An 11,476-nucleotide genomic window follows, 5' to 3' on the forward strand; every position below is an offset into this window, starting at 1 on the left:
AATTTTTTCGAATAGAAACAATGCCATACAGCGAGCCAAACACAAGAATAGCAAGTTCTGTTATAACATACAACCAATCATAACTTGTATTTGTGTCAATGTATTAGCATATAATATTAACCTATTAGCATATAAGCAATCATAACAGATGTTAACATTAACCCTTGCACATGTGGTTTGTCTGTTCTCCATAAATATTTCAGCTCAAGGCTCCCATGTCATCTGGTATTTGTTTACGGCTAGACCCAGTAAGATGGTGGCAGTGTTATGGCTACTGGGAGACAAAATGTTCACTCACACTTATCTTTGTATGTACTGTAAAGGTCAGCATCTCAGTAGTTTGGTTTGAGAATCATGTACTTTGCAAACAATCATAGCTGTCACTCTGACTGAGCACACAACAGGGCTACTGTGCACAGAAGAGGGCCTCTTTACCCTAATATGATATAAAGATGGGGAAGGTGCTGTAAAAGCGATAGTCCAAAGATGTTAATGCATTAAATTCTTTAGAAGTAAGAGGAGTCGTTGTGGAGATACCAGACCCCAAAATAAATTTAGACACAAGGCTGCATAAAATTCCTTATATTGCTGCCATGGCCTTTAATCTCGAGGTGATGTTGCACACAGTGTATTAACACTATCTAGCATCAGAATATTGTATACAATGCTGTCACACTCAGGGTTCGAAATCTGACCACCATCAGGATGTTATGTACAAAAGTGTTCAGAGGGGAAGAAGACCCTGGAGGAGCTAGGAGCATTAGACAATATTGGATAACCGCTGCAGTTAGTTCCCTTGAGCCCACAGGCCTCGTAGCAGCCTTTTTAGCAATAGATACCTCCATGCCGCCTGGATATGATACGTTGTTACAGGCTGCATTCTAGAGAAAAGATTTGTAGGCTTACAGTGCCTGATTGTAGTGTTTGTGTGTGTCTGAAGGGGATCCAAGTAGTGAATGCTCAGTACAGTGTACAAGGAGAAGAGGGAAGACCATGATGCATGGCTTGGACCATAGCTGTAATGTTTACATGTGGCGGCAACCAGGCAGAAAAACCTCAGAAATAACAAAGTAATCAAAATAAAATACAAAAAGAGAAAGAAAGTAATTAGTTTATTGCTAACACATAATCCCAAACAACTGCATTGGGGAGCTTCTACAGTGTATTACTACATTTACCTTTAAATTTACTATGACATTTATTGGTTTGCCTGGGAAAATGTGCAATGGAATATCAACCATAAATTACTACACTGCAGAAACCTCTGTTTGGACCACACCATAATACAGAATATAGGGAGCCTAACTCCTATACAGTGTGCAAATGTGAAACACATTCTACAATAACGAAAGGAACATTTTTAGATTTTACTTGCATTTTCCTTCAATGTTGACTATCCATGAGATTAAAATATAGTAAAGCATTCAAGAAATATGAAATATACGTACTGTGCAACACTTTAGTACTTCCTAAAAAATCTAGTGCCACTTAATCCAGACAAAATTTAACAGGCTCTATAAATTACTCAATATGTGGTACCATACCTTGGTCAGGGCATATAGGTCATTTATCAAAAACTTATCAATTGGTATTTCTTTCTACTGGTTATATTTCTCTTCTTTCACCAGTCCAAGTAATAAATCTGCCACACTCATATAAATTAATGAGAGGGCTTTATGCTGGTTTGAGGGTTATGTGTCGTATGTCGTTACTTAAAGGGGTTGTCCCGCGCCGAAACGGGTTTTTTTTTTTTTCAACCCCCCCCCCGTTCGGCGCGAGACAACCCCGATGCAGGGACGTACAGAAAGCTTACCGGAGCGCTTACCTTAATCCCCGCGCTCCGGTGACTTCTCTACTTACCTGTGAAGATGGCCGCCGGAATCCTCTTCCTCCGTGGACCGCAGCTCTTCTGTGCGGTCCATTGCCGATTCCAGCCTCCTGATTGGCTGGAATCGGCACGTGACGGGGCGGAGCTACACGGAGCCTGCATTCTGCACGAGCGGCTCCATTGAAGAGAGCAGAAGACCAGGACTGCGCAAGCGCGGCTAATTTGGCCATCGGAGGGCGAAAATTAGTCGGCACCATGGAGACGAGGACGCCAGCAACGGAGCAGGTAAGTAAAAAACTTTTTATAACTTCTGTATGGCTCATAATTAATGCACAATGTATATTACAAAGTGCATTAATATGGCCATACAGAAGTGTATAGACCCACTTGCTGCCGCGGGACAACCCCTTTAACTATCCAATAATGGAAAAGGGACACAGTGACATTATGTCAATTTTTGATATGATTTCTACAGATAGTTTATGTTCTCCAATGAAGGTGTATTAATCTGCAGTCATCCTGATTTTTTTTTTTATGGAACTGAAGCAAAAGTGATTGATATAGTCTGCAGTAAGGCAACATATATTTGTACATCAGTTGACTCCATATTGTAATCATTGCAGATAGAGCATAAATCACACCTGACACAGCCCTATGTACCCCAAAAAGTACTTGCTCGCTACCACCACTGACCATTTTATTGTAAGGCAGGTCATCTGCCTAAACTTTGATAGTTTATCAAGGTGTGGGCACTTACTACACCCCAGCACTAGAAAATACACTATTATAGAGTCTACAGATTTTCATAGAGCTAGAAGCAGTGAACTTCATAAAGTTTAAGACTTGATTACAAAATGTAACTATGATGCTAGACCTTACTGATCAGATTGGTTATGAAATATGGGCGCTAGGTAATGAGGCGTACAGTTCCTGTAGCTAGTATGATCTCCTGAAGTTCTGACCAAGGGGGCTCTGCGTCTCTGGAGTTTTAAAGGTTCCCCTAGCCACACCTTCTATCTCCCACTCATGACATAAGAGAAAGGCAGGCTGACTAGATTAAAAAAACTTCAGGATGAATATAGAATTCAGTATTTTGGTTATATCTGTCCATGAGGGACTTCTAGGGGGAGCTATGACCACTATGTTTCATAGCATGAATTTATCTATCTACAGACACCAAACATAGCAAAGAAGAGATTATGAACTCTGGTATTAGTTCTGGCTTGATCCAGAGGCCGCATAAAGACGGAAGTTGATGTACTATAATAACATAGTATGTTAGGCTGAAGGGATACAATGTCCATCTAGTTAGCCTGTTTCCATCCCCCCTTGTTGATCCAGAGGAAGGCAAAAAAAAACCAATGAGACATAGGCCAATTTAGCCCATTTGGGGGAAAAAAATTCCTTCCCAACTCCATAATGGTAGTCAGAATAATCCCTGGATCAATGTTTGAAATGTCCCACCTGAATGTTCCTACTGGTTACTTAATGTATATATCCTGTAATATCATAGCACTCTAAAATTCGATTTTGCCATCACCATGTCCTCAGGCAGAGAGTTCCTACAGTAAAGAACCCCCTTCTATGTTGGTGATGAAACCTTCTTTCCTTTAGACGTAGCGGATGCCCTCTTGTTACCGTTGCAGTCCTGGGTATAAACAGACCATGGGAGAGATCCTTGTATTGTTCCCTAATGTATTTATACATAGTAATTTGGTCGCCCCTTAATCGTCTTATTTCCAGTGTGAATAATCCCAATTTTGATAGCCTCTCTGGGTATTCCAGTCCTCCCATTCCGTTTCTTAATTTTGTTGCTCTTCTTTGAACCCCCTCAAGCACTGCAAAATCTTTCCTGAGCACCGCTGTCCAGAACTGTACACAGTGTTCTATGTGAGGCCTGACAAGTGCCTTATATAGTCGAAGAATAATGTTGTTCCTCGCCCCTATACCTCTTTTAATGCACCCCAAGACTTCATTTGCTTTTGCAGCCGCTGACTAGCATTATTTGCTCCAGTTAAGTCTACAGTCAACTAGTATCCCCAGGTCTTTTTCCATATCACTTCTCAGTAGCAGTACCCCATTTAGTTTTAATGGGGACATTCTTTTTTCCTGCCCATGTGCATAACCTTACATTTATCAATATTGAATATTATTTATTTGCCATTTTTCTGCCCAAGCCCCCAGCTTATCTAGGTTCATTTGCAGCCATACATTGTCCTCCGTTGTATTACTTACCTTGTATAATTTCATATTGTCTGCAAATATCGATATTTTACTGTGCAGTCCCTCTATCAGGTGATTGATAAATATATTGAACAGAATAGGGCCTAATACTGAACCCTGTGGCACCCTACTTTTGGCCGTGGCCCAATCCGAATACAAACCATTCATTTATCACCCTCTACTTTCTATCTCAAAGCCAGTTTTTTACTCAGCTACACACTTTTTCGCTCAGACCAAGTTGCTTCATTTTAAATATCAACCCATTATGCGCCACGGTGTCAAATGCTTTAGAAAAATCCAGATATACGACATCAATAAACTCTCCCAGGTCCAGCCTAGAACTTACTTCATTTTAGAAGCTGATCAAATTAGTCTGGCATGATCGACCCCTCATGAATCCATATTGATGAGAAGTTATACCATTGTTTGCCTTGAGGTATTCCAGGATAACATCTCACAGAAACCCCTTGAATATTTTTCCAATTAAAGTAAGACTTACGGACCTGAAGTTACCAGGCTCCCTTCTTGACTGCTTTTTGTATATTGGAATCACATTGGCAACACGTCAATCCAGTGATGCAACCCCCATCTCGATAGTGTCTGTCTATCACGTCACTTAGTTCCCTTAGAACCTTTGGGTGTATTCCATCGGGCCCGTCGATTTGTCAATTTTAATCTGTTTAACCGGCTCTGCACTTCCTCCTAAGTTAGGCAGGTAATATTTAGTGGGGGGTTTGTTTTATCCCTCTGCATCTCAAGTAACAGTTCTTTTTCCTTCGTGAATACACTTGAGAAAAAACTATTTAATAGATTTGCCTCCCCCTATCATCTTCTATGGTTCTCCTGCATATTTTGTTAAAGGGCCAGTGCTCTCAGGGCAAATCCTTTTATTGTTTAGATAATTAAAAAATAGTTGAGGGTTATTTTTGATCTCTTTGGTAATCAGTCTTTCTGCCTCTTCCTTTGCAGTTTTTATCTTCCTTACATAATTTGTTCTTTTCCCTGTATGTTTTAGCGCTTCTTCACTGACTTCTTGTTTTATTAATTCAAACGCTTTCTTCTTTTCACTTATAGCCCCCCCTGACAGTCTTGTCGAGCCACATTGGTTTCCTTCCACTTGTAGTTCTTTTATTTTTAAAGGGTATGAACTGCTCACATTTGGTAATTAGGAAGTTTTTAAACTTCTCCCATTTGTCGCCTGTACTATTATTTTTGAGAATGCTGTCCCAATTATTAATCTCAATAGTAGTTCTTAGCTGATCAAATTTTGCTTTACTAAAGTTTAGTTTTTTTGTCGCTTCCTGATAAGGCTTCCTATGGAATTACAACTGGAAGTTAATTATATTGTGGTCACTATTTACAAAGTATCCCTCAACCTGCACCCCCGTGATTCTGTCCGGTTTGTTAGTTAATAATAAGTCCAGGATGGCCCTCCTTAGTTATTCCACCCTCCCTTTAGTTGGCTCCCATACAAGTTGGGTATGGTAGTTATCTTTAATTGTTCTCAAGAACTTATCTCCCTTGTGAGATTCGCAGGCTTCGTCTTCCCATATTATATCTCTATAATTAAAGTCTCCCATAATAATTGCTTCATTGCAGTTTGACACCTTTCTATTTATCATATTAATAAGTTTTCAGTTTCTTCTTTTACTTTTGGTGGCCTGTAGAAAACCCAGATCAGCATTTTATGGTCTGTGAAAAATGAAAAAAGGGTTTCCAAAGTTTCTCAGCCTTAATGTTCTTTTTTTTTAGCAAAGCATATAATGAAGGACCATATAAGGTCATACTTACCACAGTACAGATAGCTGGAGGCTCTCATAAAATGTGACTGTTGTAGGATCAACTTGGCTGGCTCGATTACCTGCCACATATAGTACAACTGATTGTGCCATTAAGTCATTGTGCTCCATAAACAGAGTCAGAATTTCCCCATTGAGCAGTGCCAACCAGGGAATGCTCGTAAACAGCTGCAGCTACAGTTCCCTTTGACCTACTTGTTTCTTAAGCAGTGCCAGAATTCCCCATAAATAGTGTTAGAGACTGATCCTCAATAAACAGTAACCACCGAAGTCTCCCTAAACAGTTACAGAGAATGATCTCTATATACAGGGGCACACAAGTTTTTTCTAGATTACTGAACATCAGAATATGGGTGCTGTGAATACACATGTGAATGATCAGTAAGGAGGACACTTTCAAATGAATACTATATATTGATTGTCTGGAATATCCAATTAATTATCATGGACATTTCACTGGAATAAACTACAGTACTGTGCGGTATTACATGTTCTGTACTGCCCTTTTGGGCATCAGGTGAGGGCGGCTCAGTTTTTTTTTTTGTACTGTACAAGACTCCACGCCCACATCATAGAAAGTTGATTTTTGCAACAAAATCCATGGCATGTTAAAAGTGTCAAATCATTTTTAATGTGAATTCTTGACACAGTTTAAAAAAAGGAAGTGACATCATTTCTTGACATAGATTTCGCATTGGGAATCCCACACACAGATCTGGTCATTGAAAAGGGCTAAATTCATGTGTGGATCCACAGTATACTTGAAGTGCAAATCTACGGCCTAACAGCATCCGGCAGCGCTTTACGTTATATTCAAGAACTTGCTTTATCTGTATTATAATCTGCTGATTTGACCACCACTTTTTTCATTTTTTTTTTTTTTTAAACAATAGATTTTTATTGGCATTTCCAAAGTATTTAAAGCAAATTAGTGCTTCTGTGTATTGATTAACATTCATCAATATACATTGTATGCATTTTAACAACTTTATGGGAAAGTTAGAGGCTGGAAATAGGGAGGGGAAAAGAGGAAGGGATGGTAACCTTGAAGTTACCCCAGAAGCGTACATCATTTTTCCATTGTAGAGGATCCAGATAGCAGGAAATGCAATGTTTGGGAAATCTCCTGAGCAGGCTTTAAAGTGTTAGAAAATTATGTCCAAAGTTAAGAAATACATTTTGAGTCTTTAAAATGCTTAAGCCAAAGCCTGAGCCCGTCATAAAATGGGAAGAGTAGGGAGAGTGGGAGGCAAGTTATAAGACTAATTAGGTCCCGAGCAGATTGGTAGCATCTGGGACCATGCGTCCCAGTCTTCCCTAAACTGACCCATGTTATTTTGGTTAGTAATAGAGATGAGCGAACGTACTCGTCCGAGCTTGATACTTGTTCGAGTATTAGCGTGTTCGAGATGCTCGTTACTCGAGGCGAGCACTACGCGATGTTCGAGTTACTTTCACTTTCATCTCTGAGACGTTAGCGCGCTTTTCTGGCCAATAGAAAGACAGGGAAGGCATTACAACTTCCCCCTGCGACGTTCAAGCCCTATACCACCCCCCTGCAGTGAGTGGCTGGCGAGATCAGGTGTCACCCAAGTATTTAAATCGGCCCCTCCCGCGGCTCGCCACAGATGCATTCTGACATAGATCAGGGAAAGTGCTGCTGATGCTGGAGCTGCTATAGGGAGAGCGTTAGGAGTTATTTTAGGCTTCAGGAACCCCAACGGTCCTTCTTAGGGCCACATCTGACAGTGTGCAGTACTGTTGAGGCTGCTGTGAGCAGTGTTGCACTTTTTTTTTTTTTCTTTTGTATATCGGCCATGCAGAGCATTGCATCCTCAGTCTGCAGTAATTTTACATAGTATAGGGCCAGTAGTGGTGAGGCAGGGACAGTGGGAAAGGTGAAAGAGATATACTGTCTATATAGGCAGTGGGCTTTTTCCAAAAAATTTGGGGAAAAAAAATCTATTTGGGCTGCCTGTGACCGTCCTCAGTGTACTGCGTCTCTACTGGGGGTAGTAGTCCTAATTAATGCGCAGCTAAGTGTTACAGCAGGCTTGCGCAAAATTCTTTCCTGGCTCTGCGTTGCCCGTTACATCACCGCCGTCATCCCGTCCAGAGGGAAACAGTATACATATATACGCTGCCTACAGTATCTGTCTGCTGTCTCAGCTCAGCCTTTAAAAAAATAGAAGCAAAACACTTAAGGCCTACTAGTGGCCTTTGGACACTTGACTGCTTCTGCGCTGTGAATTCCACTAGCTCAGTCATACACACCTACGTCTCACTACAGGCTTGCGCAAAATTCTTTCCTGGCTCTGCTGTGCGTTCCGTAAGCCTAGTCAGCCTCCAACCACAGGCCAATAAGCGGCACATTTAATTACAGCGTTCTGTTTCTGCACTACTGGTAATACACCATGCTGAGGGGTAGGGGTAGGCCTAGAGGACGTGGACGCGGGCGAGGACGCGGAGGCCCAAGTCAGGGTGTGGGCACAGGCCGAGCTCCTGATCCAGGTGTATCGCAGCTGACTGCTGCGGGATTAGGAGAGAGGCACGTTTTTGGCGTCCCAACATTCATCTCACAATTAATGGGTCCCCGCGGTAGACCTTTATTAGAAAATGAGCAGCGTGAGCAGGTCCTGTCGTGGATGGCAGAAAGTGCATCCAGCAATCTATCGACCACCCAGAGTTCTGCGCCGTCCACTGCTGCAACTCTGAATCCTCTGGCTGCTGCTCCTCCTTCCTCCCAGCCTCCTCACTCCATTACAATGACACATTCTGAGGAGCAGGCAGACTCCCAGGAACTGTTCTCGGGCCCCTGCCCAGAATGGGCAGCAATGGTTCCTATCCCACCGGAGGAGTTTGTCGTGACCGATGCCCAACCTTTGGAAAGTTCCCGGGGTCCGGGGGATGAGGCTGGGGACTTCCGGCAACTGTCTCAAGAGCTTTCAGTGGGTGAGGAGGAGGACGACGATGAGACACAGTTGTCTATCAGTCAGGTAGTAGTAATTGCAGTAAGTCCGAGGGAGGAGCGCACAGAGGATTCAGAGGAAGAGCAGCAGGATGATGAGGTGACTGACCCCACCTGGTTTGCTAAGCCTACTGAGGTCAGGTCTTCAGAGGGGGAGGCAAGTGCAGCAGCAGGGCAGGTTGGAAGAGACAGTGCGGTGGCCAGGGGAAGAGGCAGGGTCAGACCGAATAATCCACCAACTGTTTCCCAAAGCGCCCCCTCGCGCCATGCCACCCTGCAGAGGCCGAGGTGCTCAAAGGTCTGGCAGTTTTTCACTGAGAGTGCAGACGACCGACGAACAGTGGTGTGCAACCTTTGTCGCGCCAAGATCAGCCGGGGAGCCACCACCACCAGCCTCACCACCACCAGCATGCGCAGACATATGATGGCCAAGCACCCCACAAGGTGGGACGAAGGCCGTTCAGCGCCTCTGGTTTGCACCACTGCCTCTCCCCCTGTGCCCCAACCTGCCACTGAGATCCAACACCCCTCTCAGGACACAGGCACTACCGTCTCCTGGCCTGCACCCACACCCTCACCTCCGCTGTCCTCGGCCCCATCCACCACTGTCTCTCAGCACACCGTCCAGCCGTCGCTAGCGCAAGTGTTTGAGCGCAAGCGCAAGTACGCCGCCACGCACCCACACACTCAAGCGTTAAACGTGCACATAGCCAAATTGATCAGCCTGGAAATGCTGCCGTATAGGCTTGTGGAAACGGAGGCTTTCAAAAGCATGATGGCGGCGGCGGCCCCGCGCTACTCGGTTCCCAGTCGCCACTACTTTTCCCGATGTGCCGTCCCAGCCCTGCACGACCACGTCTCCCGCAACATTGTACGCGCCCTCACCAACGCGGTTACTGCCAAGGTCCACTTAACAACGGACACGTGGACAAGCACAGGCGGGCAGGGCTACTATATCTCCCTGACAGCACATTGGGTGAATTTAGTGGAGGCTGGGACCGAGTCAGAGCCTGGGACCGCTCACGTCCTACCCACCCCCAGAATTGCGGGCCCCAGCTCGGTGGTGGTATCTGCGGCGGTGTATGCTTCCTCCACTAAACCACCCTCCTCCTCCTCCTACGCAACCTCTGTCTCGCAATCAAGATGTGTCAGCAGCAGCATGTCGCCAGCAGTCGGTGTCGCGCGGCGTGGCAGCACAGCGGTGGGCAAGCGTCAGCAGGCTGTGCTGAAACTACTCAGCTCAGGAGAGAAGAGGCACACGGCCCACGAACTGCTGCAGGGTCTGACAGAGCAGACCGACCGCTGGCTTGCACCGCTGAGCCTCCAACCGGGCATGGTCGTGTGTGACAACGGCCGTAACCTGGTGGCAGCTCTGCAGCTCGGCAGCCTCACGCACGTGCCATGCCTGGCCCACATCTTTAATTTGGTGGTTTAGCGCTTTCTGAAAAGCTACCCACGCTTGTCAGACCTGCTCGGAAAGGTGCGCCGGGTCAGCGCACATTTCCGCAAGTCCCACACGGACGCTGCCACCCTGCGCACCCTGCAACATCAGTTTAATCTGCCAAAGCACCGACTGCTGTGCGACGTGCCCACACGGTGGAACTCTACGCTTCACATGTTGGCCAGGCTCTATGAGCAGCGTAGAGCTATAGTGGAATACCAACTCCAACATGGGCGGCGTAGTGGGAGTCAGCCTCCTCAATTCTTTACAGAAGAGTGGGCCTGGTTGGCAGACATCTGCCAGGTCCTTGGAAACTTTGAGGAGTCTACCCAGATGGTGAGCGGCGAAGCTGCAATCATTAACGTCACCATTTCTCTGCTATGCCTCTTGAGAAGTTCCCTGCAAAGCATAAAGGCAGATGCTTTGCGCTCGGAAAACGGAGGCATGGGAAGACAGTATGTCGCTGGATAGTCAGAGCACCCTCCTGTCTATATCTCAGCGCGTTGAGGAGGAGGAGGTGGAGGAGCATGAGGAGGAGGGGGAAGAGACAGCTTGGCCCACTGCTGAGGGTACCCATGCTGCTTGCCTGTCATCCTTTCAGCGTGTATGGCCTGAGGAGGAGGAGGATCCTGAAAGTGATCTTCCTAGTAAGGACAGCCATGTGTTGCGTACAGGTACCCTGGCACACATGGCTGACTTCATGTTAGGATGCCTTTCTCGTGACCCTCGCGTTACACGCATTCTGGCCACTACGGATTACTGGGTGTACACACTGCTCGACCCACGGTATAAGGAGAACCTTTCCACTCTCATACCCGAAGAGGAAAGGGGTTCGAGAGTGATGCTATACCACAAGACCCTGGCGGACAAGTTGATGGTAAAATTCCCATCCGACAGCGCTAGTGGCAGAAGGCGCAGTTCTGAGGGCCAGGTAGCAGGGGAGGCGCGGAGATCAGGCAGCATGTACAGCACAGGCAGGGGAACACTCTCTAAGGCCTTTGACAGCTTTCTGGCTCCCCAGCAAGACTGTGTCACCGCTCTCCAGTCAAGGCTGAGTCGGCGGGAGCACTGTAAAAGGATGGTGAGGGAGTACGTAGCCGATCGCACAACTGTCCTCCGTGACGCCTCTGCCCCCTACAACTACTGGGTGTCGATGCTGGACACGTGGCCTGAACTCGCGCTGTATGCCCTGGAGGTGCTTGCTTGTCCTGCGGCTA

Source organism: Eleutherodactylus coqui, chromosome 5, assembly GCF_035609145.1.
Source record: "Eleutherodactylus coqui strain aEleCoq1 chromosome 5, aEleCoq1.hap1, whole genome shotgun sequence".
Lineage (NCBI taxonomy): Eukaryota > Metazoa > Chordata > Amphibia > Anura > Eleutherodactylidae > Eleutherodactylus > Eleutherodactylus coqui.